General features: G+C 44.3%; 49 non-coding genes and 7 pseudogenes across 49 annotated transcripts; all 56 read right to left on the reverse strand.

Moving 5' to 3' along the window:
• Positions 1-159: 159 nt before the first annotated feature.
• LOC134111795 (5S ribosomal RNA) lies at positions 160-278 on the reverse strand. Its single transcript, XR_009945138.1, has one exon. It is a non-coding gene; the product is annotated as a 5S ribosomal RNA (ribosomal RNA).
• Positions 279-617: 339 nt separating this feature from the next.
• On the reverse strand, positions 618-736 carry LOC134111796 (5S ribosomal RNA). Its single transcript, XR_009945139.1, has one exon. It is a non-coding gene; the product is annotated as a 5S ribosomal RNA (ribosomal RNA).
• Positions 737-1,134: 398 nt separating this feature from the next.
• On the reverse strand, positions 1,135-1,253 carry LOC134111477 (5S ribosomal RNA; annotated as a pseudogene).
• A 394-nt stretch (positions 1,254-1,647) lies between these two features.
• LOC134111797 (5S ribosomal RNA) lies at positions 1,648-1,766 on the reverse strand. The gene has a single exon (XR_009945140.1). It is a non-coding gene; the product is annotated as a 5S ribosomal RNA (ribosomal RNA).
• Positions 1,767-2,105: 339 nt separating this feature from the next.
• Positions 2,106-2,224, reverse strand: LOC134111798 (5S ribosomal RNA). The gene has a single exon (XR_009945141.1). It is a non-coding gene; the product is annotated as a 5S ribosomal RNA (ribosomal RNA).
• A 398-nt stretch (positions 2,225-2,622) lies between these two features.
• Positions 2,623-2,741, reverse strand: LOC134111478 (5S ribosomal RNA; annotated as a pseudogene).
• A 394-nt stretch (positions 2,742-3,135) lies between these two features.
• Positions 3,136-3,254, reverse strand: LOC134111800 (5S ribosomal RNA). The gene has a single exon (XR_009945143.1). It is a non-coding gene; the product is annotated as a 5S ribosomal RNA (ribosomal RNA).
• A 339-nt stretch (positions 3,255-3,593) lies between these two features.
• On the reverse strand, positions 3,594-3,712 carry LOC134111631 (5S ribosomal RNA). The gene has a single exon (XR_009944975.1). It is a non-coding gene; the product is annotated as a 5S ribosomal RNA (ribosomal RNA).
• A 339-nt stretch (positions 3,713-4,051) lies between these two features.
• Positions 4,052-4,170, reverse strand: LOC134111801 (5S ribosomal RNA). Its single transcript, XR_009945144.1, has one exon. It is a non-coding gene; the product is annotated as a 5S ribosomal RNA (ribosomal RNA).
• Positions 4,171-4,509: 339 nt separating this feature from the next.
• LOC134111802 (5S ribosomal RNA) lies at positions 4,510-4,628 on the reverse strand. The gene has a single exon (XR_009945145.1). It is a non-coding gene; the product is annotated as a 5S ribosomal RNA (ribosomal RNA).
• Positions 4,629-5,026: 398 nt separating this feature from the next.
• Positions 5,027-5,145, reverse strand: LOC134111479 (5S ribosomal RNA; annotated as a pseudogene).
• A 394-nt stretch (positions 5,146-5,539) lies between these two features.
• Positions 5,540-5,658, reverse strand: LOC134111803 (5S ribosomal RNA). Its single transcript, XR_009945146.1, has one exon. It is a non-coding gene; the product is annotated as a 5S ribosomal RNA (ribosomal RNA).
• Positions 5,659-5,997: 339 nt separating this feature from the next.
• On the reverse strand, positions 5,998-6,116 carry LOC134111804 (5S ribosomal RNA). The gene has a single exon (XR_009945147.1). It is a non-coding gene; the product is annotated as a 5S ribosomal RNA (ribosomal RNA).
• A 396-nt stretch (positions 6,117-6,512) lies between these two features.
• Positions 6,513-6,631, reverse strand: LOC134111805 (5S ribosomal RNA). Its single transcript, XR_009945148.1, has one exon. It is a non-coding gene; the product is annotated as a 5S ribosomal RNA (ribosomal RNA).
• A 339-nt stretch (positions 6,632-6,970) lies between these two features.
• LOC134111806 (5S ribosomal RNA) lies at positions 6,971-7,089 on the reverse strand. Its single transcript, XR_009945149.1, has one exon. It is a non-coding gene; the product is annotated as a 5S ribosomal RNA (ribosomal RNA).
• A 394-nt stretch (positions 7,090-7,483) lies between these two features.
• LOC134111807 (5S ribosomal RNA) lies at positions 7,484-7,602 on the reverse strand. The gene has a single exon (XR_009945150.1). It is a non-coding gene; the product is annotated as a 5S ribosomal RNA (ribosomal RNA).
• A 339-nt stretch (positions 7,603-7,941) lies between these two features.
• On the reverse strand, positions 7,942-8,060 carry LOC134111150 (5S ribosomal RNA). Its single transcript, XR_009944533.1, has one exon. It is a non-coding gene; the product is annotated as a 5S ribosomal RNA (ribosomal RNA).
• A 398-nt stretch (positions 8,061-8,458) lies between these two features.
• On the reverse strand, positions 8,459-8,577 carry LOC134111480 (5S ribosomal RNA; annotated as a pseudogene).
• A 394-nt stretch (positions 8,578-8,971) lies between these two features.
• On the reverse strand, positions 8,972-9,090 carry LOC134111808 (5S ribosomal RNA). The gene has a single exon (XR_009945151.1). It is a non-coding gene; the product is annotated as a 5S ribosomal RNA (ribosomal RNA).
• A 339-nt stretch (positions 9,091-9,429) lies between these two features.
• Positions 9,430-9,548, reverse strand: LOC134111810 (5S ribosomal RNA). The gene has a single exon (XR_009945152.1). It is a non-coding gene; the product is annotated as a 5S ribosomal RNA (ribosomal RNA).
• A 339-nt stretch (positions 9,549-9,887) lies between these two features.
• LOC134111812 (5S ribosomal RNA) lies at positions 9,888-10,006 on the reverse strand. The gene has a single exon (XR_009945154.1). It is a non-coding gene; the product is annotated as a 5S ribosomal RNA (ribosomal RNA).
• Positions 10,007-10,404: 398 nt separating this feature from the next.
• Positions 10,405-10,523, reverse strand: LOC134111481 (5S ribosomal RNA; annotated as a pseudogene).
• A 394-nt stretch (positions 10,524-10,917) lies between these two features.
• LOC134111813 (5S ribosomal RNA) lies at positions 10,918-11,036 on the reverse strand. Its single transcript, XR_009945155.1, has one exon. It is a non-coding gene; the product is annotated as a 5S ribosomal RNA (ribosomal RNA).
• Positions 11,037-11,375: 339 nt separating this feature from the next.
• On the reverse strand, positions 11,376-11,494 carry LOC134111814 (5S ribosomal RNA). Its single transcript, XR_009945156.1, has one exon. It is a non-coding gene; the product is annotated as a 5S ribosomal RNA (ribosomal RNA).
• Positions 11,495-11,833: 339 nt separating this feature from the next.
• Positions 11,834-11,952, reverse strand: LOC134111815 (5S ribosomal RNA). Its single transcript, XR_009945157.1, has one exon. It is a non-coding gene; the product is annotated as a 5S ribosomal RNA (ribosomal RNA).
• Positions 11,953-12,350: 398 nt separating this feature from the next.
• On the reverse strand, positions 12,351-12,469 carry LOC134111482 (5S ribosomal RNA; annotated as a pseudogene).
• A 394-nt stretch (positions 12,470-12,863) lies between these two features.
• Positions 12,864-12,982, reverse strand: LOC134111816 (5S ribosomal RNA). Its single transcript, XR_009945158.1, has one exon. It is a non-coding gene; the product is annotated as a 5S ribosomal RNA (ribosomal RNA).
• Positions 12,983-13,321: 339 nt separating this feature from the next.
• Positions 13,322-13,440, reverse strand: LOC134111817 (5S ribosomal RNA). The gene has a single exon (XR_009945159.1). It is a non-coding gene; the product is annotated as a 5S ribosomal RNA (ribosomal RNA).
• A 339-nt stretch (positions 13,441-13,779) lies between these two features.
• On the reverse strand, positions 13,780-13,898 carry LOC134111818 (5S ribosomal RNA). The gene has a single exon (XR_009945160.1). It is a non-coding gene; the product is annotated as a 5S ribosomal RNA (ribosomal RNA).
• Positions 13,899-14,237: 339 nt separating this feature from the next.
• On the reverse strand, positions 14,238-14,356 carry LOC134111819 (5S ribosomal RNA). Its single transcript, XR_009945161.1, has one exon. It is a non-coding gene; the product is annotated as a 5S ribosomal RNA (ribosomal RNA).
• Positions 14,357-14,695: 339 nt separating this feature from the next.
• LOC134111820 (5S ribosomal RNA) lies at positions 14,696-14,814 on the reverse strand. Its single transcript, XR_009945162.1, has one exon. It is a non-coding gene; the product is annotated as a 5S ribosomal RNA (ribosomal RNA).
• A 398-nt stretch (positions 14,815-15,212) lies between these two features.
• LOC134111483 (5S ribosomal RNA) lies at positions 15,213-15,331 on the reverse strand (annotated as a pseudogene).
• Positions 15,332-15,725: 394 nt separating this feature from the next.
• LOC134111821 (5S ribosomal RNA) lies at positions 15,726-15,844 on the reverse strand. Its single transcript, XR_009945163.1, has one exon. It is a non-coding gene; the product is annotated as a 5S ribosomal RNA (ribosomal RNA).
• Positions 15,845-16,183: 339 nt separating this feature from the next.
• On the reverse strand, positions 16,184-16,302 carry LOC134111823 (5S ribosomal RNA). Its single transcript, XR_009945165.1, has one exon. It is a non-coding gene; the product is annotated as a 5S ribosomal RNA (ribosomal RNA).
• A 396-nt stretch (positions 16,303-16,698) lies between these two features.
• Positions 16,699-16,817, reverse strand: LOC134111824 (5S ribosomal RNA). The gene has a single exon (XR_009945166.1). It is a non-coding gene; the product is annotated as a 5S ribosomal RNA (ribosomal RNA).
• A 339-nt stretch (positions 16,818-17,156) lies between these two features.
• On the reverse strand, positions 17,157-17,275 carry LOC134111380 (5S ribosomal RNA). Its single transcript, XR_009944763.1, has one exon. It is a non-coding gene; the product is annotated as a 5S ribosomal RNA (ribosomal RNA).
• A 394-nt stretch (positions 17,276-17,669) lies between these two features.
• LOC134111826 (5S ribosomal RNA) lies at positions 17,670-17,788 on the reverse strand. Its single transcript, XR_009945167.1, has one exon. It is a non-coding gene; the product is annotated as a 5S ribosomal RNA (ribosomal RNA).
• Positions 17,789-18,182: 394 nt separating this feature from the next.
• Positions 18,183-18,301, reverse strand: LOC134111827 (5S ribosomal RNA). Its single transcript, XR_009945168.1, has one exon. It is a non-coding gene; the product is annotated as a 5S ribosomal RNA (ribosomal RNA).
• Positions 18,302-18,640: 339 nt separating this feature from the next.
• LOC134111179 (5S ribosomal RNA) lies at positions 18,641-18,759 on the reverse strand. The gene has a single exon (XR_009944562.1). It is a non-coding gene; the product is annotated as a 5S ribosomal RNA (ribosomal RNA).
• A 339-nt stretch (positions 18,760-19,098) lies between these two features.
• LOC134111776 (5S ribosomal RNA) lies at positions 19,099-19,217 on the reverse strand. Its single transcript, XR_009945120.1, has one exon. It is a non-coding gene; the product is annotated as a 5S ribosomal RNA (ribosomal RNA).
• A 339-nt stretch (positions 19,218-19,556) lies between these two features.
• Positions 19,557-19,675, reverse strand: LOC134111828 (5S ribosomal RNA). Its single transcript, XR_009945169.1, has one exon. It is a non-coding gene; the product is annotated as a 5S ribosomal RNA (ribosomal RNA).
• A 396-nt stretch (positions 19,676-20,071) lies between these two features.
• Positions 20,072-20,190, reverse strand: LOC134111829 (5S ribosomal RNA). Its single transcript, XR_009945170.1, has one exon. It is a non-coding gene; the product is annotated as a 5S ribosomal RNA (ribosomal RNA).
• A 339-nt stretch (positions 20,191-20,529) lies between these two features.
• Positions 20,530-20,648, reverse strand: LOC134111830 (5S ribosomal RNA). The gene has a single exon (XR_009945171.1). It is a non-coding gene; the product is annotated as a 5S ribosomal RNA (ribosomal RNA).
• A 397-nt stretch (positions 20,649-21,045) lies between these two features.
• LOC134111831 (5S ribosomal RNA) lies at positions 21,046-21,164 on the reverse strand. The gene has a single exon (XR_009945172.1). It is a non-coding gene; the product is annotated as a 5S ribosomal RNA (ribosomal RNA).
• Positions 21,165-21,560: 396 nt separating this feature from the next.
• LOC134111787 (5S ribosomal RNA) lies at positions 21,561-21,679 on the reverse strand. The gene has a single exon (XR_009945131.1). It is a non-coding gene; the product is annotated as a 5S ribosomal RNA (ribosomal RNA).
• Positions 21,680-22,018: 339 nt separating this feature from the next.
• On the reverse strand, positions 22,019-22,137 carry LOC134111832 (5S ribosomal RNA). Its single transcript, XR_009945173.1, has one exon. It is a non-coding gene; the product is annotated as a 5S ribosomal RNA (ribosomal RNA).
• A 396-nt stretch (positions 22,138-22,533) lies between these two features.
• LOC134111833 (5S ribosomal RNA) lies at positions 22,534-22,652 on the reverse strand. Its single transcript, XR_009945174.1, has one exon. It is a non-coding gene; the product is annotated as a 5S ribosomal RNA (ribosomal RNA).
• Positions 22,653-22,991: 339 nt separating this feature from the next.
• On the reverse strand, positions 22,992-23,110 carry LOC134111835 (5S ribosomal RNA). The gene has a single exon (XR_009945176.1). It is a non-coding gene; the product is annotated as a 5S ribosomal RNA (ribosomal RNA).
• A 339-nt stretch (positions 23,111-23,449) lies between these two features.
• LOC134111836 (5S ribosomal RNA) lies at positions 23,450-23,568 on the reverse strand. The gene has a single exon (XR_009945177.1). It is a non-coding gene; the product is annotated as a 5S ribosomal RNA (ribosomal RNA).
• Positions 23,569-23,907: 339 nt separating this feature from the next.
• Positions 23,908-24,026, reverse strand: LOC134111837 (5S ribosomal RNA). The gene has a single exon (XR_009945178.1). It is a non-coding gene; the product is annotated as a 5S ribosomal RNA (ribosomal RNA).
• A 397-nt stretch (positions 24,027-24,423) lies between these two features.
• LOC134111838 (5S ribosomal RNA) lies at positions 24,424-24,542 on the reverse strand. The gene has a single exon (XR_009945179.1). It is a non-coding gene; the product is annotated as a 5S ribosomal RNA (ribosomal RNA).
• Positions 24,543-24,881: 339 nt separating this feature from the next.
• Positions 24,882-25,000, reverse strand: LOC134111839 (5S ribosomal RNA). The gene has a single exon (XR_009945180.1). It is a non-coding gene; the product is annotated as a 5S ribosomal RNA (ribosomal RNA).
• A 339-nt stretch (positions 25,001-25,339) lies between these two features.
• LOC134111840 (5S ribosomal RNA) lies at positions 25,340-25,458 on the reverse strand. The gene has a single exon (XR_009945181.1). It is a non-coding gene; the product is annotated as a 5S ribosomal RNA (ribosomal RNA).
• A 394-nt stretch (positions 25,459-25,852) lies between these two features.
• On the reverse strand, positions 25,853-25,971 carry LOC134111841 (5S ribosomal RNA). Its single transcript, XR_009945182.1, has one exon. It is a non-coding gene; the product is annotated as a 5S ribosomal RNA (ribosomal RNA).
• A 339-nt stretch (positions 25,972-26,310) lies between these two features.
• LOC134111842 (5S ribosomal RNA) lies at positions 26,311-26,429 on the reverse strand. Its single transcript, XR_009945183.1, has one exon. It is a non-coding gene; the product is annotated as a 5S ribosomal RNA (ribosomal RNA).
• Positions 26,430-26,823: 394 nt separating this feature from the next.
• On the reverse strand, positions 26,824-26,942 carry LOC134111843 (5S ribosomal RNA). Its single transcript, XR_009945184.1, has one exon. It is a non-coding gene; the product is annotated as a 5S ribosomal RNA (ribosomal RNA).
• Positions 26,943-26,981: the final 39 nt, after the last annotated feature.

The raw sequence follows: 26,981 nt of genomic DNA on the forward strand, positions 1-26,981 counted from the left end.
TGCAGTCCCCGCCACCTCAAATGGCCTGACGATGGTATGGACGTAAGCCACCTTTCATCTTCTTCCTATTGCATCTCTTCTACAATGTGATCAACTTTTTACAATTGTGTAGGTGTACAAGCTACGTCGCTGGGCGGCTTTCAGAGAGAGAAGTGAAAAAGCTTACGGCACCTGGGATTCCCAGGCGGTCTTCCATCCAGGTACTAACCAGGCCCTGCTCTGCTTAGCTTCCGAGATCAGACGAGATCGGGCGGAACCAGAGAGGTATGGCCGTAAGCTGCTTTTTATCTTTTTCCTAATCCTTTATAATGCGTCAAAAAATTATGTCACGCCTGCCGTTGGCATCTTTGTGTGGGTTAAATAAGGGTATGCAAAGAAGGCTGTGACATCCTATGGCGAAAATTGGATGGACTAGAGAAGACCCGCCCAGGAGTCCCAGCCAATCGGTGGATGGCCATTGCAGTCCCCGCCACCTCAAATGGCCTGACGATGGTATGGAAGTAAGCCACCTTTCATCTTCTTCCTATTGCATCTCTTCTACAATGTGAAATACTTTTTACAATTGTGAAGGTGTACAATCTGCGGCGGTGGGCGGCTTTCGGAGAGAGAAGTGAAAAAGCTTACGGCACCTGGGATTCCCAGGCGGTCTTCCATCCAGGTACTAACCAGGCCCTGCTCTGCTTAGCTTCCGAGATCAGACGAGATCGGGCGGAACCAGAGAGGTATGGCCGTAAGCTGCTTTTTATCTTTTTCCTAATCCTTTATAATGCGTCAAAGATAATCAGAAGAGTTTCTTTTTCTAAAATTGAAGCAGTTCTTAGGATTGGCAAGAGAGGTTTCTAAAACCTGAAGGTAACTTTACTTTTCTTCACTGGCAATTCTAACATGTTGGGTTAGCACCTGTATTTCAACGGCTAAATTACAAACAAAAGTATGCCAATTGTTAAATGTTGATCAACACTAATTTAGCAACCATGAAACGGAATCATTTTGGATTATATTGTCTAATTGCCTTTCATATCCAACGTTAAAACAACACTAAACATGCATCTCTTCAACAATGTGATATACTTTTTGTAATTTGTAGGTGTACAATCTGCGGCGCTCGGCGGCTTTCGGTGAGAGAAGTGAAAAAGCTTACGGCACCTGGGATTCCCAGGCGGTCTTCCATCCAGGTACTAACCAGCACCCGCTCTGCTTAGCTTCCGAGATCAGACGAGATCGGGCGGAACCAGAGAGGTATGGCTGTAAGCTGCTTTTTATCTTTTTCCTAATCCTTTAAAACGTGTCAAAGATAATCAGAAGTTTCTTTTTCTAAAATTGAAGCAGTTCTTAGCATTGGCAAGAGAGGTTCCTAAAACCTGAAGGTAACTTTACTTTTCTTCACTGGTAAATCTAACATGTTTGGTTAGCACCTGTATTTCAACGGCTAAATTACAAACAATAGTATGCCAATCGTAAAATGTTGATCAACACCAATTTAGCAATCATGAAACGGAATCATTTTGGATAATATTGTCTAATTTCCTTTCATATCCAACGTTAAAACAACACTAAACATGCATCTCTTCAACAATGTGATATACTTTTTGTAATTTGTAGGTGTACAATCTGCGGCGCTCTGCAGCTTTCAGAGAGAAGTGAAAAAGCTTACGGCACCTGGGATTCCCAGGCGGTCTTCCATCCAGGTACTAACCAGGCCCTGCTCTGCTTAGCTTCCGAGATCAGACGAGATCGGGCGGAACCAGAGAGGTATGGCCGTAAGCTGCTTTTTATCTTTTTCCTAATCCTTTATAATGCGTCAAAAAATTATGTCACGCCTGCCGTTGGCATCTTTGTGTGGGTTAAATAAGGGTATGCAAAGAAGGCTGTGACATCCTATGGCGAAAATTGGATGGACTAGAGAAGACCCGCCCAGGAGTCCCAGCCAATCGGTGGATGGCCATTGCAGTCCCCGCCACCTCAAATGGCCTGACGATGGTATGGACGTAAGCCACCTTTCATCTTCTTCCTATTGCATCTCTTCTACAATGTGAAATACTTTTTACAATTGTGAAGGTGTACAATCTGCGGCGGTGGGCGGCTTTCGGAGAGAGAAGTGAAAAAGCTTACGGCACCTGGGATTCCCAGGCGGTCTTCCATCCAGGTACTAACCAGGCCCTGCTCTGCTTAGCTTCCGAGATCAGACGAGATCGGGCGGAACCAGAGAGGTATGGCCGTAAGCTGCTTTTTATCTTTTTCCTAATCCTTTATAATGCGTCAAAGATAATCAGAAGAGTTTCTTTTTCTAAAATTGAAGCAGTTCTTAGGATTGGCAAGAGAGGTTTCTAAAACCTGAAGGTAACTTTACTTTTCTTCACTGGCAATTCTAACATGTTGGGTTAGCACCTGTATTTCAACGGCTAAATTACAAACAAAAGTATGCCAATTGTTAAATGTTGATCAACACTAATTTAGCAACCATGAAACGGAATCATTTTGGATTATATTGTCTAATTGCCTTTCATATCCAACGTTAAAACAACACTAAACATGCATCTCTTCAACAATGTGATATACTTTTTGTAATTTGTAGGTGTACAATCTGCGGCGCTCGGCGGCTTTCGGTGAGAGAAGTGAAAAAGCTTACGGCACCTGGGATTCCCAGGCGGTCTTCCATCCAGGTACTAACCAGCACCCGCTCTGCTTAGCTTCCGAGATCAGACGAGATCGGGCGGAACCAGAGAGGTATGGCTGTAAGCTGCTTTTTATCTTTTTCCTAATCCTTTAAAACGTGTCAAAGATAATCAGAAGTTTCTTTTTCTAAAATTGAAGCAGTTCTTAGCATTGGCAAGAGAGGTTCCTAAAACCTGAAGGTAACTTTACTTTTCTTCACTGGTAAATCTAACATGTTTGGTTAGCACCTGTATTTCAACGGCTAAATTACAAACAATAGTATGCCAATCGTAAAATGTTGATCAACACCAATTTAGCAATCATGAAACGGAATCATTTTGGATAATATTGTCTAATTTCCTTTCATATCCAACGTTAAAACAACACTAAACATGCATCTCTTCAACAATGTGATATACTTTTTGTAATTTGTAGGTGTACAATCTGCGGCGCTCTGCAGCTTTCAGAGAGAAGTGAAAAAGCTTACGGCACCTGGGATTCCCAGGCGGTCTTCCATCCAGGTACTAACCAGGCCCTGCTCTGCTTAGCTTCCGAGATCAGACGAGATCGGGCGGAACCAGAGAGGTATGGCCGTAAGCTGCTTTTTATCTTTTTCCTAATCCTTTATAATGCGTCAAAAAATTATGTCACGCCTGCCGTTGGCATCTTTGTGTGGGTTAAATAAGGGTATGCAAAGAAGGCTGTGACATCCTATGGCGAAAATTGGATGGACTAGAGAAGACCCGCCCAGGAGTCCCAGCCAATCGGTGGATGGCCATTGCAGTCCCCGCCACCTCAAATGGCCTGATGATGGTATGGACGTAAGCCACCTTTCATCTTCTTCCTATTGCATCTCTTCTACAATGTGATAAACTTTTTACAATTGTGTAGGTGTACAAGCTACGGCGCTGGGCGGCTTTCAGAGAGAGAAGTGAAAAAGCTTACGGCACCTGGGATTCCCAGGTGGTCTTCCATCCAGGTACTAACCAGGCCCTGCTCTGCTTAGCTTCCGAGATCAGACGAGATCGGGCGGAACCAGAGAGGTATGGCCGTAAGCTGCTTTTTATCTTTTTCCTAATCCTTTATAATGCGTCAAAAAATTATGTCACGCCTGCCGTTGGCATCTTTGTGTGGGTTAAATAAGGGTATGCAAAGAAGGCTGTGACATCCTATGGCGAAAATTGGATGGACTAGAGAAGACCCGCCCAGGAGTCCCAGCCAATCGGTGGATGGCCATTGCAGTCCCCGCCACCTCAAATGGCCTGACGATGGTATGGACGTAAGCCACCTTTCATCTTCTTCCTATTGCATCTCTTCTACAATGTGATCAACTTTTTACAATTGTGTAGGTGTACAAGCTACGTCGCTGGGCGGCTTTCAGAGAGAGAAGTGAAAAAGCTTACGGCACCTGGGATTCCCAGGCGGTCTTCCATCCAGGTACTAACCAGGCCCTGCTCTGCTTAGCTTCCGAGATCAGACGAGATCGGGCGGAACCAGAGAGGTATGGCCGTAAGCTGCTTTTTATCTTTTTCCTAATCCTTTATAATGCGTCAAAAAATTATGTCACGCCTGCCGTTGGCATCTTTGTGTGGGTTAAATAAGGGTATGCAAAGAAGGCTGTGACATCCTATGGCGAAAATTGGATGGACTAGAGAAGACCCGCCCAGGAGTCCCAGCCAATCGGTGGATGGCCATTGCAGTCCCCGCCACCTCAAATGGCCTGACGATGGTATGGAAGTAAGCCACCTTTCATCTTCTTCCTATTGCATCTCTTCTACAATGTGAAATACTTTTTACAATTGTGAAGGTGTACAATCTGCGGCGGTGGGCGGCTTTCGGAGAGAGAAGTGAAAAAGCTTACGGCACCTGGGATTCCCAGGCGGTCTTCCATCCAGGTACTAACCAGGCCCTGCTCTGCTTAGCTTCCGAGATCAGACGAGATCGGGCGGAACCAGAGAGGTATGGCCGTAAGCTGCTTTTTATCTTTTTCCTAATCCTTTATAATGCGTCAAAGATAATCAGAAGAGTTTCTTTTTCTAAAATTGAAGCAGTTCTTAGGATTGGCAAGAGAGGTTTCTAAAACCTGAAGGTAACTTTACTTTTCTTCACTGGCAATTCTAACATGTTGGGTTAGCACCTGTATTTCAACGGCTAAATTACAAACAAAAGTATGCCAATTGTTAAATGTTGATCAACACTAATTTAGCAACCATGAAACGGAATCATTTTGGATTATATTGTCTAATTGCCTTTCATATCCAACGTTAAAACAACACTAAACATGCATCTCTTCAACAATGTGATATACTTTTTGTAATTTGTAGGTGTACAATCTGCGGCGCTCGGCGGCTTTCGGTGAGAGAAGTGAAAAAGCTTACGGCACCTGGGATTCCCAGGCGGTCTTCCATCCAGGTACTAACCAGCACCCGCTCTGCTTAGCTTCCGAGATCAGACGAGATCGGGCGGAACCAGAGAGGTATGGCTGTAAGCTGCTTTTTATCTTTTTCCTAATCCTTTAAAACGTGTCAAAGATAATCAGAAGTTTCTTTTTCTAAAATTGAAGCAGTTCTTAGCATTGGCAAGAGAGGTTCCTAAAACCTGAAGGTAACTTTACTTTTCTTCACTGGTAAATCTAACATGTTTGGTTAGCACCTGTATTTCAACGGCTAAATTACAAACAATAGTATGCCAATCGTAAAATGTTGATCAACACCAATTTAGCAATCATGAAACGGAATCATTTTGGATAATATTGTCTAATTTCCTTTCATATCCAACGTTAAAACAACACTAAACATGCATCTCTTCAACAATGTGATATACTTTTTGTAATTTGTAGGTGTACAATCTGCGGCGCTCTGCAGCTTTCAGAGAGAAGTGAAAAAGCTTACGGCACCTGGGATTCCCAGGCGGTCTTCCATCCAGGTACTAACCAGGCCCTGCTCTGCTTAGCTTCCGAGATCAGACGAGATCGGGCGGAACCAGAGAGGTATGGCCGTAAGCTGCTTTTTATCTTTTTCCTAATCCTTTATAATGCGTCAAAAAATTATGTCACGCCTGCCGTTGGCATCTTTGTGTGGGTTAAATAAGGGTATGCAAAGAAGGCTGTGACATCCTATGGCGAAAATTGGATGGACTAGAGAAGACCCGCCCAGGAGTCCCAGCCAATCGGTGGATGGCCATTGCAGTCCCCGCCACCTCAAATGGCCTGATGATGGTATGGACGTAAGCCACCTTTCATCTTCTTCCTATTGCATCTCTTCTACAATGTGATAAACTTTTTACAATTGTGTAGGTGTACAAGCTACGGCGCTGGGCGGCTTTCAGAGAGAGAAGTGAAAAAGCTTACGGCACCTGGGATTCCCAGGCGGTCTTCCATCCAGGTACTAACCAGGCCCTGCTCTGCTTAGCTTCCGAGATCAGACGAGATCGGGCGGAACCAGAGAGGTATGGCCGTAAGCTGCTTTTTATCTTTTTCCTAATCCTTTATAATGCGTCAAAGATAATCAGAAGAGTTTCTTTTTCTAAAATTGAAGCAGTTCTTAGGATTGGCAAGAGAGGTTTCTAAAACCTGAAGGTAACTTTACTTTTCTTCACTGGCAATTCTAACATGTTGGGTTAGCACCTGTATTTCAACGGCTAAATTACAAACAAAAGTATGCCAATTGTTAAATGTTGATCAACACTAATTTAGCAACCATGAAACGGAATCATTTTGGATAATATTGTCTAATTCCCTTTCATATCCAACGTTAAAACAACACTAAACATGCATCTCTTCAACAATGTGATATACTTTTTGTAATTTGTAGGTGTACAATCTGCGGCGCTCTGCAGCTTTCAGAGAGAAGTGAAAAAGCTTACGGCACCTGGGATTCCCAGGCGGTCTTCCATCCAGGTACTAACCAGGCCCTGCTCTGCTTAGCTTCCGAGATCAGACGAGATCGGGCGGAACCAGAGAGGTATGGCCGTAAGCTGCTTTTTATCTTTTTCCTAATCCTTTATAATGCGTCAAAAAATTATGTCACGCCTGCCGTTGGCATCTTTGTGTGGGTTAAATAAGGGTATGCAAAGAAGGCTGTGACATCCTATGGCGAAAATTGGATGGACTAGAGAAGACCCGCCCAGGAGTCCCAGCCAATCGGTGGATGGCCATTGCAGTCCCCGCCACCTCAAATGGCCTGACGATGGTATGGACGTAAGCCACCTTTCATCTTCTTCCTATTGCATCTCTTCTACAATGTGATCAACTTTTTACAATTGTGTAGGTGTACAAGCTACGGCGCTGGGCGGCTTTCAGAGAGAGAAGTGAAAAAGCTTACGGCACCTGGGATTCCCAGGCGGTCTTCCATCCAGGTACTAACCAGGCCCTGCTCTGCTTAGCTTCCGAGATCAGACGAGATCGGGCGGAACCAGAGAGGTATGGCCGTAAGCTGCTTTTCATCTTTTTCCTAATCCTTTAAAACGTGTCAAAGATAATCAGAAGTTTCTTTTTCTAAAATTGAAGCAGTTCTTAGCATTGGCAAGAGAGGTTCCTAAAACCTAAAGGGAACTTTACTTTTCTTCACTGGTAAATCTAACATGTTTGGTTAGCAACTGTATTTCAACGGCTAAATTACAAACAAAAGTATGCCAATTGTTAAATGTTGATCAACACTAATTTAGCAACCATGAAACGGAATCATGTTTGATAATATTGTCTAAATGCCTTTCATATCCAACGTTAAAACAACAATAAACATGCATCTCTTCAACAATGTGATATACTTTTTGTAATTTGTAGGTGTACAATCTGCGGCGCTCTGCAGCTTTCAGAGAGAAGTGAAAAAGCTTACGGCACCTGGGATTCCCAGGCGGTCTTCCATCCAGGTACTAACCAGGCCCTGCTCTGCTTAGCTTCCGAGATCAGACGAGATCGGGCGGAACCAGAGAGGTATGGCCGTAAGCTGCTTTTTATCTTTTTCCTAATCCTTTATAATGCGTCAAAAAATTATGTCACGCCTGCCGTTGGCATCTTTGTGTGGGTTAAATAAGGGTATGCAAAGAAGGCTGTGACATCCTATGGCGAAAATTGGATGGACTAGAGAAGACCCGCCCAGGAGTCCCAGCCAATCGGTGGATGGCCATTGCAGTCCCCGCCACCTCAAATGGCCTGACGATGGTATGGACGTAAGCCACCTTTCATCTTCTTCCTATTGCATCTCTTCTACAATGTGAAATACTTTTTACAATTGTGAAGGTGTACAATCTGCGGCGGTGGGCGGCTTTCGGAGAGAGAAGTGAAAAAGCTTACGGCACCTGGGATTCCCAGGCGGTCTTCCATCCAGGTACTAACCAGGCCCTGCTCTGCTTAGCTTCCGAGATCAGACGAGATCGGGCAGAACCAGAGAGGTATGGCCGTAAGCTGCTTTTTATCTTTTTCCTAATCCTTTATAATGCGTCAAAGATAATCAGAAGAGTTTCTTTTTCTAAAATTGAAGCAGTTCTTAGGATTGGCAAGAGAGGTTTCTAAAACCTGAAGGTAACTTTACTTTTCTTCACTGGCAATTCTAACATGTTGGGTTAGCACCTGTATTTCAACGGCTAAATTACAAACAAAAGTATGCCAATTGTTAAATGTTGATCAACACTAATTTAGCAACCATGAAACGGAATCATTTTGGATTATATTGTCTAATTGCCTTTCATATCCAACGTTAAAACAACACTAAACATGCATCTCTTCAACAATGTGATATACTTTTTGTAATTTGTAGGTGTACAATCTGCGGCGCTCGGCGGCTTTCGGTGAGAGAAGTGAAAAAGCTTACGGCACCTGGGATTCCCAGGCGGTCTTCCATCCAGGTACTAACCAGCACCCGCTCTGCTTAGCTTCCGAGATCAGACGAGATCGGGCGGAACCAGAGAGGTATGGCTGTAAGCTGCTTTTTATCTTTTTCCTAATCCTTTAAAACGTGTCAAAGATAATCAGAAGTTTCTTTTTCTAAAATTGAAGCAGTTCTTAGCATTGGCAAGAGAGGTTCCTAAAACCTGAAGGTAACTTTACTTTTCTTCACTGGTAAATCTAACATGTTTGGTTAGCACCTGTATTTCAACGGCTAAATTACAAACAATAGTATGCCAATCGTAAAATGTTGATCAACACCAATTTAGCAATCATGAAACGGAATCATTTTGGATAATATTGTCTAATTTCCTTTCATATCCAACGTTAAAACAACACTAAACATGCATCTCTTCAACAATGTGATATACTTTTTGTAATTTGTAGGTGTACAATCTGCGGCGCTCTGCAGCTTTCAGAGAGAAGTGAAAAAGCTTACGGCACCTGGGATTCCCAGGCGGTCTTCCATCCAGGTACTAACCAGGCCCTGCTCTGCTTAGCTTCCGAGATCAGACGAGATCGGGCGGAACCAGAGAGGTATGGCCGTAAGCTGCTTTTTATCTTTTTCCTAATCCTTTATAATGCGTCAAAAAATTATGTCACGCCTGCCGTTGGCATCTTTGTGTGGGTTAAATAAGGGTATGCAAAGAAGGCTGTGACATCCTATGGCGAAAATTGGATGGACTAGAGAAGACCCGCCCAGGAGTCCCAGCCAATCGGTGGATGGCCATTGCAGTCCCCGCCACCTCAAATGGCCTGATGATGGTATGGACGTAAGCCACCTTTCATCTTCTTCCTATTGCATCTCTTCTACAATGTGATAAACTTTTTACAATTGTGTAGGTGTACAAGCTACGGCGCTGGGCGGCTTTCAGAGAGAGAAGTGAAAAAGCTTACGGCACCTGGGATTCCCAGGCGGTCTTCCATCCAGGTACTAACCAGGCCCTGCTCTGCTTAGCTTCCGAGATCAGACGAGATCGGGCGGAACCAGAGAGGTATGGCCGTAAGCTGCTTTTTATCTTTTTCCTAATCCTTTATAATGCGTCAAAAAATTATGTCACGCCTGCCGTTGGCATCTTTGTGTGGGTTAAATAAGGGTATGCAAAGAAGGCTGTGACATCCTATGGCGAAAATTGGATGGACTAGAGAAGACCCGCCCTGGAGTCCCAGCCAATCGGTGGATGGCCATTGCAGTCCCCGCCACCTCAAATGGCCTGACGATGGTATGGACGTAAGCCACCTTTCATCTTCTTCCTATTGCATCTCTTCTACAATGTGATCAACTTTTTACAATTGTGTAGGTGTACAAGCTACGTCGCTGGGCGGCTTTCAGAGAGAGAAGTGAAAAAGCTTACGGCACCTGGGATTCCCAGGCGGTCTTCCATCCAGGTACTAACCAGGCCCTGCTCTGCTTAGCTTCCGAGATCAGACGAGATCGGGCGGAACCAGAGAGGTATGGCCGTAAGCTGCTTTTTATCTTTTTCCTAATCCTTTATAATGCGTCAAAGATAATCAGAAGAGTTTCTTTTTCTAAAATTGAAGCAGTTCTTAGGATTGGCAAGAGAGGTTTCTAAAACCTGAAGGTAACTTTACTTTTCTTCACTGGCAATTCTAACATGTTGGGTTAGCACCTGTATTTCAACGGCTAAATTACAAACAAAAGTATGCCAATTGTTAAATGTTGATCAACACTAATTTAGCAACCATGAAACGGAATCATTTTGGATTATATTGTCTAATTGCCTTTCATATCCAACGTTAAAACAACACTAAACATGCATCTCTTCAACAATGTGATATACTTTTTGTAATTTGTAGGTGTACAATCTGCGGCGCTCGGCGGCTTTCGGTGAGAGAAGTGAAAAAGCTTACGGCACCTGGGATTCCCAGGCGGTCTTCCATCCAGGTACTAACCAGCACCCGCTCTGCTTAGCTTCCGAGATCAGACGAGATCGGGCGGAACCAGAGAGGTATGGCTGTAAGCTGCTTTTTATCTTTTTCCTAATCCTTTAAAACGTGTCAAAGATAATCAGAAGTTTCTTTTTCTAAAATTGAAGCAGTTCTTAGCATTGGCAAGAGAGGTTCCTAAAACCTGAAGGTAACTTTACTTTTCTTCACTGGTAAATCTAACATGTTTGGTTAGCACCTGTATTTCAACGGCTAAATTACAAACAATAGTATGCCAATCGTAAAATGTTGATCAACACCAATTTAGCAATCATGAAACGGAATCATTTTGGATAATATTGTCTAATTTCCTTTCATATCCAACGTTAAAACAACACTAAACATGCATCTCTTCAACAATGTGATATACTTTTTGTAATTTGTAGGTGTACAATCTGCGGCGCTCTGCAGCTTTCAGAGAGAAGTGAAAAAGCTTACGGCACCTGGGATTCCCAGGCGGTCTTCCATCCAGGTACTAACCAGGCCCTGCTCTGCTTAGCTTCCGAGATCAGACGAGATCGGGCGGAACCAGAGAGGTATGGCCGTAAGCTGCTTTTTATCTTTTTCCTAATCCTTTATAATGCGTCAAAAAATTATGTCACGCCTGCCGTTGGCATCTTTGTGTGGGTTAAATAAGGGTATGCAAAGAAGGCTGTGACATCCTATGGCGAAAATTGGATGGACTAGAGAAGACCCGCCCAGGAGTCCCAGCCAATCGGTGGATGGCCATTGCAGTCCCCGCCACCTCAAATGGCCTGATGATGGTATGGACGTAAGCCACCTTTCATCTTCTTCCTATTGCATCTCTTCTACAATGTGATAAACTTTTTACAATTGTGTAGGTGTACAAGCTACGGCGCTGGGCGGCTTTCAGAGAGAGAAGTGAAAAAGCTTACGGCACCTGGGATTCCCAGGCGGTCTTCCATCCAGGTACTAACCAGGCCCTGCTCTGCTTAGCTTCCGAGATCAGACGAGATCGGGCGGAACCAGAGAGGTATGGCCGTAAGCTGCTTTTTATCTTTTTCCTAATCCTTTATAATGCGTCAAAAAATTATGTCACGCCTGCCGTTGGCATCTTTGTGTGGGTTAAATAAGGGTATGCAAAGAAGGCTGTGACATCCTATGGCGAAAATTGGATGGACTAGAGAAGACCCGCCCTGGAGTCCCAGCCAATCGGTGGATGGCCATTGCAGTCCCCGCCACCTCAAATGGCCTGACGATGGTATGGACGTAAGCCACCTTTCATCTTCTTCCTATTGCATCTCTTCTACAATGTGATCAACTTTTTACAATTGTGTAGGTGTACAAGCTACGTCGCTGGGCGGCTTTCAGAGAGAGAAGTGAAAAAGCTTACGGCACCTGGGATTCCCAGGCGGTCTTCCATCCAGGTACTAACCAGGCCCTGCTCTGCTTAGCTTCCGAGATCAGACGAGATCGGGCGGAACCAGAGAGGTATGGCCGTAAGCTGCTTTTTATCTTTTTCCTAATCCTTTATAATGCGTCAAAGATAATCAGAAGAGTTTCTTTTTCTAAAATTGAAGCAGTTCTTAGGATTGGCAAGAGAGGTTTCTAAAACCTGAAGGTAACTTTACTTTTCTTCACTGGCAATTCTAACATGTTGGGTTAGCACCTGTATTTCAACGGCTAAATTACAAACAAAAGTATGCCAATTGTTAAATGTTGATCAACACTAATTTAGCAACCATGAAACGGAATCATTTTGGATTATATTGTCTAATTGCCTTTCATATCCAACGTTAAAACAACACTAAACATGCATCTCTTCAACAATGTGATATACTTTTTGTAATTTGTAGGTGTACAATCTGCGGCGCTCGGCGGCTTTCGGTGAGAGAAGTGAAAAAGCTTACGGCACCTGGGATTCCCAGGCGGTCTTCCATCCAGGTACTAACCAGCACCCGCTCTGCTTAGCTTCCGAGATCAGACGAGATCGGGCGGAACCAGAGAGGTATGGCTGTAAGCTGCTTTTTATCTTTTTCCTAATCCTTTAAAACGTGTCAAAGATAATCAGAAGTTTCTTTTTCTAAAATTGAAGCAGTTCTTAGCATTGGCAAGAGAGGTTCCTAAAACCTGAAGGTAACTTTACTTTTCTTCACTGGTAAATCTAACATGTTTGGTTAGCACCTGTATTTCAACGGCTAAATTACAAACAATAGTATGCCAATCGTAAAATGTTGATCAACACCAATTTAGCAATCATGAAACGGAATCATTTTGGATAATATTGTCTAATTTCCTTTCATATCCAACGTTAAAACAACACTAAACATGCATCTCTTCAACAATGTGATATACTTTTTGTAATTTGTAGGTGTACAATCTGCGGCGCTCTGCAGCTTTCAGAGAGAAGTGAAAAAGCTTACGGCACCTGGGATTCCCAGGCGGTCTTCCATCCAGGTACTAACCAGGCCCTGCTCTGCTTAGCTTCCGAGATCAGACGAGATCGGGCGGAACCAGAGAGGTATGGCCGTAAGCTGCTTTTTATCTTTTTCCTAATCCTTTATAATGCGTCAAAAAATTATGTCACGCCTGCCGTTGGCATCTTTGTGTGGGTTAAATAAGGGTATGCAAAGAAGGCTGTGACATCCTATGGCGAAAATTGGATGGACTAGAGAAGACCCGCCCAGGAGTCCCAGCCAATCGGTGGATGGCCATTGCAGTCCCCGCCACCTCAAATGGCCTGATGATGGTATGGACGTAAGCCACCTTTCATCTTCTTCCTATTGCATCTCTTCTACAATGTGATAAACTTTTTACAATTGTGTAGGTGTACAAGCTACGGCGCTGGGCGGCTTTCAGAGAGAGAAGTGAAAAAGCTTACGGCACCTGGGATTCCCAGGCGGTCTTCCATCCAGGTACTAACCAGGCCCTGCTCTGCTTAGCTTCCGAGATCAGACGAGATCGGGCGGAACCAGAGAGGTATGGCCGTAAGCTGCTTTTTATCTTTTTCCTAATCCTTTATAATGCGTCAAAAAATTATGTCACGCCTGCCGTTGGCATCTTTGTGTGGGTTAAATAAGGGTATGCAAAGAAGGCTGTGACATCCTATGGCGAAAATTGGATGGACTAGAGAAGACCCGCCCTGGAGTCCCAGCCAATCGGTGGATGGCCATTGCAGTCCCCGCCACCTCAAATGGCCTGACGATGGTATGGACGTAAGCCACTTTTCATCTTCTTCCTATTGCATCTCTTCTACAATGTGATCAACTTTTTACAATTGTGTAGGTGTACAAGCTACGTCGCTGGGCGGCTTTCAGAGAGAGAAGTGAAAAAGCTTACGGCACCTGGGATTCCCAGGCGGTCTTCCATCCAGGTACTAACCAGGCCCTGCTCTGCTTAGCTTCCGAGATCAGACGAGATCGGGCGGAACCAGAGAGGTATGGCCGTAAGCTGCTTTTTATCTTTTTCCTAATCCTTTATAATGCGTCAAAAAATTATGTCACGCCTGCCGTTGGCATCTTTGTGTGGGTTAAATAAGGGTATGCAAAGAAGGCTGTGACATCCTATGGCGAAAATTGGATGGACTAGAGAAGACCCGCCCTGGAGTCCCAGCCAATCGGTGGATGGCCATTGCAGTCCCCGCCACCTCAAATGGCCTGACGATGGTATGGACGTAAGCCACCTTTCATCTTCTTCCTATTGCATCTCTTCTACAATGTGATCAACTTTTTACAATTGTGTAGGTGTACAAGCTACGTCGCTGGGCGGCTTTCAGAGAGAGAAGTGAAAAAGCTTACGGCACCTGGGATTCCCAGGCGGTCTTCCATCCAGGTACTAACCAGGCCCTGCTCTGCTTAGCTTCCGAGATCAGACGAGATCGGGCGGAACCAGAGAGGTATGGCCGTAAGCTGCTTTTTATCTTTTTCCTAATCCTTTATAATGCGTCAAAAAATTATGTCACGCCTGCCGTTGGCATCTTTGTGTGGGTTAAATAAGGGTATGCAAAGAAGGCTGTGACATCCTATGGCGAAAATTGGATGGACTAGAGAAGACCCGCCCAGGAGTCCCAGCCAATCGGTGGATGGCCATTGCAGTCCCCGCCACCTCAAATGGCCTGACGATGGTATGGAAGTAAGCCACCTTTCATCTTCTTCCTATTGCATCTCTTCTACAATGTGAAATACTTTTTACAATTGTGAAGGTGTACAATCTGCGGCGGTGGGCGGCTTTCGGAGAGAGAAGTGAAAAAGCTTACGGCACCTGGGATTCCCAGGCGGTCTTCCATCCAGGTACTAACCAGGCCCTGCTCTGCTTAGCTTCCGAGATCAGACGAGATCGGGCGGAACCAGAGAGGTATGGCCGTAAGCTGCTTTTTATCTTTTTCCTAATCCTTTATAATGCGTCAAAGATAATCAGAAGAGTTTCTTTTTCTAAAATTGAAGCAGTTCTTAGGATTGGCAAGAGAGGTTTCTAAAACCTGAAGGTAACTTTACTTTTCTTCACTGGCAATTCTAACATGTTGGGTTAGCACCTGTATTTCAACGGCTAAATTACAAACAAAAGTATGCCAATTGTTAAATGTTGATCAACACTAATTTAGCAACCATGAAACGGAATCATTTTGGATTATATTGTCTAATTGCCTTTCATATCCAACGTTAAAACAACACTAAACATGCATCTCTTCAACAATGTGATATACTTTTTGTAATTTGTAGGTGTACAATCTGCGGCGCTCGGCGGCTTTCGGTGAGAGAAGTGAAAAAGCTTACGGCACCTGGGATTCCCAGGCGGTCTTCCATCCAGGTACTAACCAGCACCCGCTCTGCTTAGCTTCCGAGATCAGACGAGATCGGGCGGAACCAGAGAGGTATGGCTGTAAGCTGCTTTTTATCTTTTTCCTAATCCTTTAAAACGTGTCAAAGATAATCAGAAGTTTCTTTTTCTAAAATTGAAGCAGTTCTTAGCATTGGCAAGAGAGGTTCCTAAAACCTGAAGGTAACTTTACTTTTCTTCACTGGTAAATCTAACATGTTTGGTTAGCACCTGTATTTCAACGGCTAAATTACAAACAATAGTATGCCAATCGTAAAATGTTGATCAACACCAATTTAGCAATCATGAAACGGAATCATTTTGGATAATATTGTCTAATTTCCTTTCATATCCAACGTTAAAACAACACTAAACATGCATCTCTTCAACAATGTGATATACTTTTTGTAATTTGTAGGTGTACAATCTGCGGCGCTCTGCAGCTTTCAGAGAGAAGTGAAAAAGCTTACGGCACCTGGGATTCCCAGGCGGTCTTCCATCCAGGTACTAACCAGGCCCTGCTCTGCTTAGCTTCCGAGATCAGACGAGATCGGGCGGAACCAGAGAGGTATGGCCGTAAGCTGCTTTTTATCTTTTTCCTAATCCTTTATAATGCGTCAAAAAATTATGTCACGCCTGCCGTTGGCATCTTTGTGTGGGTTAAATAAGGGTATGCAAAGAAGGCTGTGACATCCTATGGCGAAAATTGGATGGACTAGAGAAGACCCGCCCAGGAGTCCCAGCCAATCGGTGGATGGCCATTGCAGTCCCCGCCACCTCAAATGGCCTGATGATGGTATGGACGTAAGCCACCTTTCATCTTCTTCCTATTGCATCTCTTCTACAATGTGATAAACTTTTTACAATTGTGTAGGTGTACAAGCTACGGCGCTGGGCGGCTTTCAGAGAGAGAAGTGAAAAAGCTTACGGCACCTGGGATTCCCAGGCGGTCTTCCATCCAGGTACTAACCAGGCCCTGCTCTGCTTAGCTTCCGAGATCAGACGAGATCGGGCGGAACCAGAGAGGTATGGCCGTAAGCTGCTTTTTATCTTTTTCCTAATCCTTTATAATGCGTCAAAGATAATCAGAAGAGTTTCTTTTTCTAAAATTGAAGCAGTTCTTAGGATTGGCAAGAGAGGTTTCTAAAACCTGAAGGTAACTTTACTTTTCTTCACTGGCAATTCTAACATGTTGGGTTAGCACCTGTATTTCAACGGCTAAATTACAAACAAAAGTATGCCAATTGTTAAATGTTGATCAACACTAATTTAGCAACCATGAAACGGAATCATTTTGGATAATATTGTCTAATTCCCTTTCATATCCAACGTTAAAACAACACTAAACATGCATCTCTTCAACAATGTGATATACTTTTTGTAATTTGTAGGTGTACAATCTGCGGCGCTCTGCAGCTTTCAGAGAGAAGTGAAAAAGCTTACGGCACCTGGGATTCCCAGGCGGTCTTCCATCCAGGTACTAACCAGGCCCTGCTCTGCTTAGCTTCCGAGATCAGACGAGATCGGGCGGAACCAGAGAGGTATGGCCGTAAGCTGCTTTTTATCTTTTTCCTAATCCTTTATAATGCGTCAAAAAATTATGTCACGCCTGCCGTTGGCATCTTTGTGTGGGTTAAATAAGGGTATGCAAAGAAGGCTGTGACATCCTATGGCGAAAATTGGATGGACTAGAGAAGACCCGCCCAGGAGTCCCAGCCAATCGGTGGATGGCCATTGCAGTCCCCGCCACCTCAAATGGCCTGACGATGGTATGGACGTAAGCCACCTTTCATCTTCTTCCTATTGCATCTCTTCTACAATGTGATCAACTTTTTACAATTGTGTAGGTGTACAAGCTACGGCGCTGGGCGGCTTTCAGAGAGAGAAGTGAAAAAGCTTACGGCACCTGGGATTCCCAGGCGGTCTTCCATCCAGGTACTAACCAGGCCCTGCTCTGCTTAGCTTCCGAGATCAGACGAGATCGGGCGGAACCAGAGAGGTATGGACGTAAGCTGCTTTTCATCTTTTTCCTAATCCTTTAAAACGTGTCAAAGATAATCAGAAGTTTCTTTTTTTAAAATTGAAGCAGTTCTTAGCATTGGCAAGAGAGGTTCCTAAAACCTAAAGGGAACTTTACTTTTCTTCACTGGTAAATCTAACATGTTTGGTTAGCAACTGTATTTCAACGGCTAAATTACAAACAAAAGTATGCCAATTGTTAAATGTTGATCAACACTAATTTAGCAACCATGAAACGGAATCATGTTTGATAATATTGTCTAAATGCCTTTCATATCCAACGTTAAAACAACAATAAACATGCATCTCTTCAACAATGTGATATACTTTTTGTAATTTGTAGGTGTACAATCTGCGGCGCTCTGCAGCTTTCAGAGAGAAGTGAAAAAGCTTACGGCACCTGGGATTCCCAGGCGGTCTTCCATCCAGGTACTAACCAGGCCCTGCTCTGCTTAGCTTCCGAGATCAGACGAGATCGGGCGGAACCAGAGAGGTATGGCCGTAAGCTGCTTTTCATCTTTTTCCTAATCCTTTAAAACGTGTCAAAGATAATCAGAAGTTTCTTTTTCTAAAATTGAAGCAGTTCTTAGCATTGGCAAGAGAGGTTCCTAAAACCTAAAGGGAACTTTACTTTTCTTCACTGGTAAATCTAACATGTTTGGTTAGCAACTGTATTTCAACGGCTAAATTACAAACAAAAGTATGCCAATTGTTAAATGTTGATCAACACTAATTTAGCAACCATGAAACGGAATCATGTTTGATAATATTGTCTAAATGCCTTTCATATCCAACGTTAAAACAACAATAAACATGCATCTCTTCAACAATGTGATATACTTTTTGTAATTTGTAGGTGTACAATCTGCGGCGCTCTGCAGCTTTCAGAGAGAAGTGAAAAAGCTTACGGCACCTGGGATTCCCAGGCGGTCTTCCATCCAGGTACTAACCAGGCCCTGCTCTGCTTAGCTTCCGAGATCAGACGAGATCGGGCGGAACCAGAGAGGTATGGCCGTAAGCTGCTTTTTATCTTTTTCCTAATCCTTTATAATGCGTCAAAAAATTATGTCACGCCTGCCGTTGGCATCTTTGTGTGGGTTAAATAAGGGTATGCAAAGAAGGCTGTGACATCCTATGGCGAAAATTGGATGGACTAGAGAAGACCCGCCCAGGAGTCCCAGCCAATCGGTGGATGGCCATTGCAGTCCCCGCCACCTCAAATGGCCTGACGATGGTATGGACGTAAGCCACCTTTCATCTTCTTCCTATTGCATCTCTTCTACAATGTGATCAACTTTTTACAATTGTGTAGGTGTACAAGCTACGGCGCTGGGCGGCTTTCAGAGAGAGAAGTGAAAAAGCTTACGGCACCTGTGATTCCCAGGCGGTCTTCCATCCAGGTACTAACCAGGCCCTGCTCTGCTTAGCTTCCGAGATCAGACGAGATCGGGCGGAACCAGAGAGGTATGGCCGTAAGCTGCTTTTTATCTTTTTCCTAATCCTTTATAATGCGTCAAAAAATTATGTCACGCCTGCCGTTGGCATCTTTGTGTGGGTTAAATAAGGGTATGCAAAGAAGGCTGTGACATCCTATGGCGAAAATTGGATGGACTAGAGAAGACCCGCCCAGGAGTCCCAGCCAATCGGTGGATGGCCATTGCAGTCCCCGCCACCTCAAATGGCCTGACGATGGTATGGACGTAAGCCACCTTTCATCTTCTTCCTATTGCATCTCTTCTACAATGTGATAAACTTTTTACAATTGTGTAGGTGTACAAGCTACGGCGCTGGGCGGCTTTCAGAGAGAGAAGTGAAAAAGCTTACGGCACCTGGGATTCCCAGGCGGTCTTCCATCCAGGTACTAACCAGGCCCAGCTCTGCTTAGCTTCCGAGATCAGACGAGATCGGGCGGAACCAGAGAGGTATGGCCGTAAGCTGCTTTTTATCTTTTTCCTAATCCTTTATAATGCGTCAAAAAATTATGTCACGCCTGCCGTTGGCATCTTTGTGTGGGTTAAATAAGGGTATGCAAAGAAGGCTGTGACATCCTATGGCGAAAATTGGATGGACTAGAGAAGACCCGCCCAGGAGTCCCAGCCAATCGGTGGATGGCCATTGCAGTCCCCGCCACCTCAAATGGCCTGACGATGGTATGGACGTAAGCCACCTTTCATCTTCTTCCTATTGCATCTCTTCTACAATGTGAAATACTTTTTACAATTGTGAAGGTGTACAATCTGCGGCGGTGGGCGGCTTTCGGAGAGAGAAGTGAAAAAGCTTACGGCACCTGGGATTCCCAGGCGGTCTTCCATCCAGGTACTAACCAGGCCCTGCTCTGCTTAGCTTCCGAGATCAGACGAGATCGGGCGGAACCAGAGAGGTATGGCCGTAAGCTGCTTTTTATCTTTTTCCTAATCCTTTATAATGCGTCAAAGATAATCAGAAGAGTTTCTTTTTCTAAAATTGAAGCAGTTCTTAGCATTGGCAAGAGAGGTTCCTAAAACCTAAAGGGAACTTTACTTTTCTTCACTGGTAAATCTAACATGTTTGGTTAGCAACTGTATTTCAACGGCTAAATTACAAACAAAAGTATGCCAATTGTTAAATGTTGATCAACACTAATTTAGCAACCATGAAACGGAATCATGTTTGATAATATTGTCTAAATGCCTTTCATATCCAACGTTAAAACAACAATAAACATGCATCTCTTCAACAATGTGATATACTTTTTGTAATTTGTAGGTGTACAATCTGCGGCGCTCTGCAGCTTTCAGAGAGAAGTGAAAAAGCTTACGGCACCTGGGATTCCCAGGCGGTCTTCCATCCAGGTACTAACCAGGCCCTGCTCTGCTTAGCTTCCGAGATCAGACGAGATCGGGCGGAACCAGAGAGGTATGGCCGTAAGCTGCTTTTTATCTTTTTCCTAATCCTTTATAATGCGTCAAAAAATTATGTCACGCCTGCCGTTGGCATCTTTGTGTGGGTTAAATAAGGGTATGCAAAGAAGGCTGTGACATCCTATGGCGAAAATTGGATGGACTAGAGAAGACCCGCCCAGGAGTCCCAGCCAATCGGTGGATGGCCATTGCAGTCCCCGCCACCTCAAATGGCCTGACGATGGTATGGACGTAAGCCACCTTTCATCTTCTTCCTATTGCATCTCTTCTACAATGTGATCAACTTTTTACAATTGTGTAGGTGTACAATTTACGGCGCTGGGCGGCTTTCAGAGAGAGAAGTGAAAAAGCTTACGGCACCTGGGATTCCCAGGCGGTCTTCCATCCAGGTACTAACCAGGCCCTGCTCTGCTTAGCTTCCGAGATCAGACGAGATCGGGCGGAACCAGAGAGGTATGGCCGTAAGCTGCTTTTCATCTTTTTCCTAATCCTTTAAAACGTGTCAAAGATAATCAGAAGTTTCTTTTTCTAAAATTGAAGCAGTTCTTAGCATTGGCAAGAGAGGTTCCTAAAACCTGAAGGGAACTTTACTTTTCTTCACTGGTAAATCTAACATGTTTGGTTAGCACCTGTATTTCAACGGCTAAATTACAAACAATAGTATGCCAATCGTAAAATGTTGATCAACACTAATTTAGCAATCATGAAACGGAATCATTTTGGATAATATTGTCTAATTTCCTTTCATATGCAACGTTAAAACAACACTAAACATGCATCTCTTCAACAATGTGATAAACTTTTTACAATTGTGTAGGTGTACAAGCTACGGCGCTGGGCGGCTTTCAGAGAGAGAAGTGAAAAAGCTTACGGCACCTGGGATTCCCAGGCGGTCTTCCATCCAGGTACTAACCAGGCCCTGCTCTGCTTAGCTTCCGAGATCAGACGAGATCGGGCGGAACCAGAGAGGTATGGCCGTAAGCTGCTTTTCATCTTTTTCCTAATCCTTTAAAACGTGTCAAAGATAATCAGAAGTTTCTTTTTCTAAAATTGAAGCAGTTCTTAGCATTGGCAAGAGAGGTTCCTAAAACCTAAAGGGAACTTTACTTTTCTTCTTTGGTAAATCTAACATGTTTGGTTAGCACCTGTATTTCAACGGCTAAATTACAAACAAAAGTATGCCAATTGTTAAATGTTGATCAACACTAATTTAGCAACCATGAAACGGAATCATGTTTGATAATATTGTCTAAATGCCTTTCATATGCAACGTTAAAACAACACTAAACATGCATCTCTTCAACAATGTGATATACTTTTTGTAATTTGTAGGTGTACAATCTGCGGCGCTCGGCGGCTTTCGGTGAGAGAAGTGAAAAAGCTTACGGCACCTGGGATTCCCAGGCGGTCTTCCATCCAGGTACTAACCAGGCCCAGCTCTGCTTAGCTTCCGAGATCAGACGAGATCGGGCGGAACCAGAGAGGTATGGCCGTAAGCTGCTTTTTATCCTTTTCCTAATCCTTTATAATGCGTCAAAAAATTATGTCACGCCTGCCGTTGGCATCTTTGTGTGGGTTAAATAAGGGTATGCAAAGAAGGCTGTGACATCCTATGGCGAAAATTGGATGGACTAGAGAAGACCCGCCCAGGAGTCCCAGCCAATCGGTGGATGGCCATTGCAGTCCCCGCCACCTCAAATGGCCTGACGATGGTATGGACGTAAGCCACCTTTCATCTTCTTCCTATTGCATCTCTTCTACAATGTGAAATACTTTTTACAATTGTGAAGGTGTACAATCTGCGGCGGTGGGCGGCTTTCGGAGAGAGAAGTGAAAAAGCTTACGGCACCTGGGATTCCCAGGCGGTCTTCCATCCAGGTACTAACCAGGCCCTGCTCTGCTTAGCTTCCGAGATCAGACGAGATCGGGCGGAACCAGAGAGGTATGGCCGTAAGCTGCTTTTTATCTTTTTCCTAATCCTTTATAATGCGTCAAAGATAATCAGAAGAGTTTCTTTTTCTAAAATTGAAGCAGTTCTTAGGATTGGCAAGAGAGGTTTCTAAAACCTGAAGGTAACTTTACTTTTCTTCACTGGCAATTCTAACATGTTGGGTTAGCACCTGTATTTCAACGGCTAAATTACAAACAAAAGTATGCCAATTGTTAAATGTTGATCAACACTAATTTAGCAACCATGAAACGGAATCATTTTGGATAATATTGTCTAATTCCCTTTCATATCCAACGTTAAAACAACACTAAACATGCATCTCTTCAACAATGTGATATACTTTTTGTAATTTGTAGGTGTACAATCTGCGGCGCTCTGCAGCTTTCAGAGAGAAGTGAAAAAGCTTACGGCACCTGGGATTCCCAGGCGGTCTTCCATCCAGGTACTAACCAGGCCCTGCTCTGCTTAGCTTCCGAGATCAGACGAGATCGGGCGGAACCAGAGAGGTATGGCCGTAAGCTGCTTTTTATCTTTTTCCTAATCCTTTATAATGCGTCAAAAAATTATGTCACGCCTGCCGTTGGCATCTTTGTGTGGGTTAAATAAGGGTATGCAAAGAAGGCTGTGACATCCTATGGCGAAAATTGGATGGACTAGAGAAGACCCGCCCAGGAGTCCCAGCCAATCGGTGGATGGCCATTGCAGTCCCCGCCACCTCAAATGGCCTGACGATGGTATGGACGTAAGCCACCTTTCATCTTCTTCCTATTGCATCTCTTCTACAATGTGATCAACTTTTTACAATTGTGTAGGTGTACAAGCTACGGCGCTGGGCGGCTTTCAGAGAGAGAAGTGAAAAAGCTTACGGCACCTGGGATTCCCAGGCGGTCTTCCATCCAGGTACTAACCAGGCCCTGCTCTGCTTAGCTTCCGAGATCAGACGAGATCGGGCGGAACCAGAGAGGTATGGCCGTAAGCTGCTTTTTATCTTTTTCCTAATCCTTTATAATGCGTCAAAAAATTATGTCACGCCTGCCGTTGGCATCTTTGTGTGGGTTAAATAAGGGTATGCAAAGAAGGCTGTGACATCCTATGGCGAAAATTGGATGGACTAGAGAAGACCCGCCCAGGAGTCCCAGCCAATCGGTGGATGGCCATTGCAGTCCCCGCCACCTCAAATGGCCTGACGATGGTATGGACGTAAGCCACCTTTCATCTTCTTCCTATTGCATCTCTTCTACAATGTGATAAACTTTTTACAATTGTGTAGGTGTACAAGCTACGGCGCTGGGCGGCTTTCAGAGAGAGAAGTGAAAAAGCTTACGGCACCTGGGATTCCCAGGCGGTCTTCCATCCAGGTACTAACCAGGCCCTGCTCTGCTTAGCTTCCGAGATCAGACGAGATCGGGCGGAACCAGAGAGGTATGGCCGTAAGCTGCTTTTTATCTTTTTCCTAATCCTTTATAATGCGTCAAAAAATTATGTCACGCCTGCCGTTGGCATCTTTGTGTGGGTTAAATAAGGGTATGCAAAGAAGGCTGTGACATCCTATGGCGAAAATTGGATGGACTAGAGAAGACCCGCCCAGGAGTCCCAGCCAATCGGTGGATGGCCATTGCAGTCCCCGCCACCTCAAATGGCCTGATGATGGTATGGACGTAAGCCACCTTTCATCTTCTTCCTATTGCATCTCTTCTACAATGTGATAAACTTTTTACAATTGTGTAGGTGTACAATTTACGGCGCTGGGCGGCTTTCAGAGAGAGAAGTGAAAAAGCTTACGGCACCTGGGATTCCCAGGCGGTCTTCCATCCAGGTACTAACCAGGCCCTGCTCTGCTTAGCTTCCGAGATCAGACGAGATCGGGCGGAACCAGAGAGGTATGGCCGTAAGCTGCTTTTCATCTTTTTCCTAATCCTTTAAAACGTGTCAAAGATAATCAGAAGTTTCTTTTTCTAAAATTGAAGCAGTTCTTAGCATTGGCAAGAGAGGTTCCTAAAACCTGAAGGGAACTTTACTTTTCTTCACTGGTAAATCTAACATGTTTGGTTAGCACCTGTATTTCAACGGCTAAATTACAAACAATAGTATGCCAATCGTAAAATGTTGATCAACACTAATTTAGCAATCATGAAACGGAATCATTTTGGATAATATTGTCTAATTTCCTTTCATATGCAACGTTAAAACAACACTAAACATGCATCTCTTCAACAATGTGATAAACTTTTTACAATTGTGTAGGTGTACAAGCTACGGCGCTGGGCGGCTTTCAGAGAGAGAAGTGAAAAAGCTTACGGCACCTGGGATTCCCAGGCGGTCTTCCATCCAGGTACTAACCAGGCCCTGCTCTGCTTAGCTTCCGAGATCAGACGAGATCGGGCGGAACCAGAGAGGTATGGCCGTAAGCTGCTTTTTATCTTTTTCCTAATCCTTTATAATGCGTCAAAAAATTATGTCACGCCTGCCGTTGGCATCTTTGTGTGGGTTAAATAAGGGTATGCAAAGAAGGCTGTGACATCCTATGGCGAAAATTGGATGGACTAGAGAAGACCCGCCCAGGAGTCCCAGCCAATCGGTGGATGGCCATTGCAGTCCCCGCCACCTCAAATGGCCTGACGATGGTATGGACGTAAGCCACCTTTCATCTTCTTCCTATTGCATCTCTTCTACAATGTGATCAACTTTTTACAATTGTGTAGGTGTACAAGCTACGGCGCTGGGCGGCTTTCAGAGAGAGAAGTGAAAAAGCTTACGGCACCTGGGATTCCCAGGCGGTCTTCCATCCAGGTACTAACCAGGCCCTGCTCTGCTTAGCTTCCGAGATCAGACGAGATCGGGCGGAACCAGAGAGGTATGGCCGTAAGCTGCTTTTTATCTTTTTCCTAATCCTTTATAATGCGTCAAAAAATTATGTCACGCCTGCCGTTGGCATCTTTGTGTGGGTTAAATAAGGGTATGCAAAGAAGGCTGTGACATCCTATGGCGAAAATTGGATGGACTAGAGAAGACCCGCCCAGGAGTCCCAGCCAATCGGTGGATGGCCATTGCAGTCCCCGCCACCTCAAATGGCCTGACGATGGTATGGACGTAAGCCACCTTTCATCTTCTTCCTATTGCATCTCTTCTACAATGTGATCAACTTTTTACAATTGTGTAGGTGTACAAGCTACGGCGCTGGGCGGCTTTCAGAGAGAGAAGTGAAAAAGCTTACGGCACCTGGGATTCCCAGGCGGTCTTCCATCCAGGTACTAACCAGGCCCTGCTCTGCTTAGCTTCCGAGATCAGACGAGATCGGGCGGAACCAGAGAGGTATGGCCGTAAGCTGCTTTTCATCTTTTTCCTAATCCTTTAAAACGTGTCAAAGATAATCAGAAGTTTCTTTTTCTAAAATTGAAGCAGTTCTTAGCATTGGCAAGAGAGGTTCCTAAAACCTAAAGGGAACTTTACTTTTCTTCACTGGTAAATCTAACATGTTTGGTTAGCAACTGTATTTCAACGGCTAAATTACAAACAAAAGTATGCCAATTGTTAAATGTTGATCAACACTAATTTAGCAACCATGAAACGGAATCATGTTTGATAATATTGTCTAAATGCCTTTCATATCCAACGTTAAAACAACAATAAACATGCATCTCTTCAACAATGTGATATACTTTTTGTAATTTGTAGGTGTACAATCTGAGGCGCTCTGCAGCTTTCAGAGAGAAGTGAAAAAGCTTACGGCACCTGGGATTCCCAGGCGGTCTTCCATCCAGGTACTAACCAGGCCCTGCTCTGCTTAGCTTCCGAGATCAGACGAGATCGGGCGGAACCAGAGAGGTATGGCCGTAAGCTGCTTTTTATCTTTTTCCTAATCCTTTATAATGCGTCAAAAAATTATGTCACGCCTGCCGTTGGCATCTTTGTGTGGGTTAAATAAGGGTATGCAAAGAAGGCTGTGACATCCTATGGCGAAAATTGGATGGACTAGAGAAGACCCGCCCAGGAGTCCCAGCCAATCGGTGGATGGCCATTGCAGTCCCCGCCACCTCAAATGGCCTGACGATGGTATGGACGTAAGCCACCTTTCATCTTCTTCCTATTGCATCTCTTCTACAATGTGATCAACTTTTTACAATTGTGTAGGTGTACAAGCTACGGCGCTGGGCGGCTTTCAGAGAGAGAAGTGAAAAAGCTTACGGCACCTGGGATTCCCAGGCGGTCTTCCATCCAGGTACTAACCAGGCCCTGCTCTGCTTAGCTTCCGAGATCAGACGAGATCGGGCGGAACCAGAGAGGTATGGCCGTAAGCTGCTTTTCATCTTTTTCCTAATCCTTTAAAACGTGTCAAAGATAATCAGAAGTTTCTTTTTCTAAAATTGAAGCAGTTCTTAGCATTGGCAAGAGAGGTTCCTAAAACCTAAAGGGAACTTTACTTTTCTTCTTTGGTAAATCTAACATGTTTGGTTAGCACCTGTATTTCAACGGCTAAATTACAAACAAAAGTATGCCAATTGTTAAATGTTGATCAACACTAATTTAGCAACCATGAAACGGAATCATGTTTGATAATATTGTCTAAATGCCTTTCATATCCAACGTTAAAACAACAATAAACATGCATCTCTTCAACAATGTGATATACTTTTTGTAATTTGTAGGTGTACAATCTGCGGCGCTCTGCAGCTTTCAGAGAGAAGTGAAAAAGCTTACGGCACCTGGGATTCCCAGGCGGTCTTCCATCCAGGTACTAACCAGGCCCTGCTCTGCTTAGCTTCCGAGATCAGACGAGATCGGGCGGAACCAGAGAGGTATGGCCGTAAGCTGCTTTTTATCTTTTTCCTAATCCTTTATAATGCGTCAA

Source organism: Pungitius pungitius, unplaced genomic scaffold (genome assembly GCF_949316345.1).
Source record: "Pungitius pungitius unplaced genomic scaffold, fPunPun2.1 scaffold_29, whole genome shotgun sequence".
Classification (NCBI taxonomy): domain Eukaryota; kingdom Metazoa; phylum Chordata; class Actinopteri; order Perciformes; family Gasterosteidae; genus Pungitius; species Pungitius pungitius.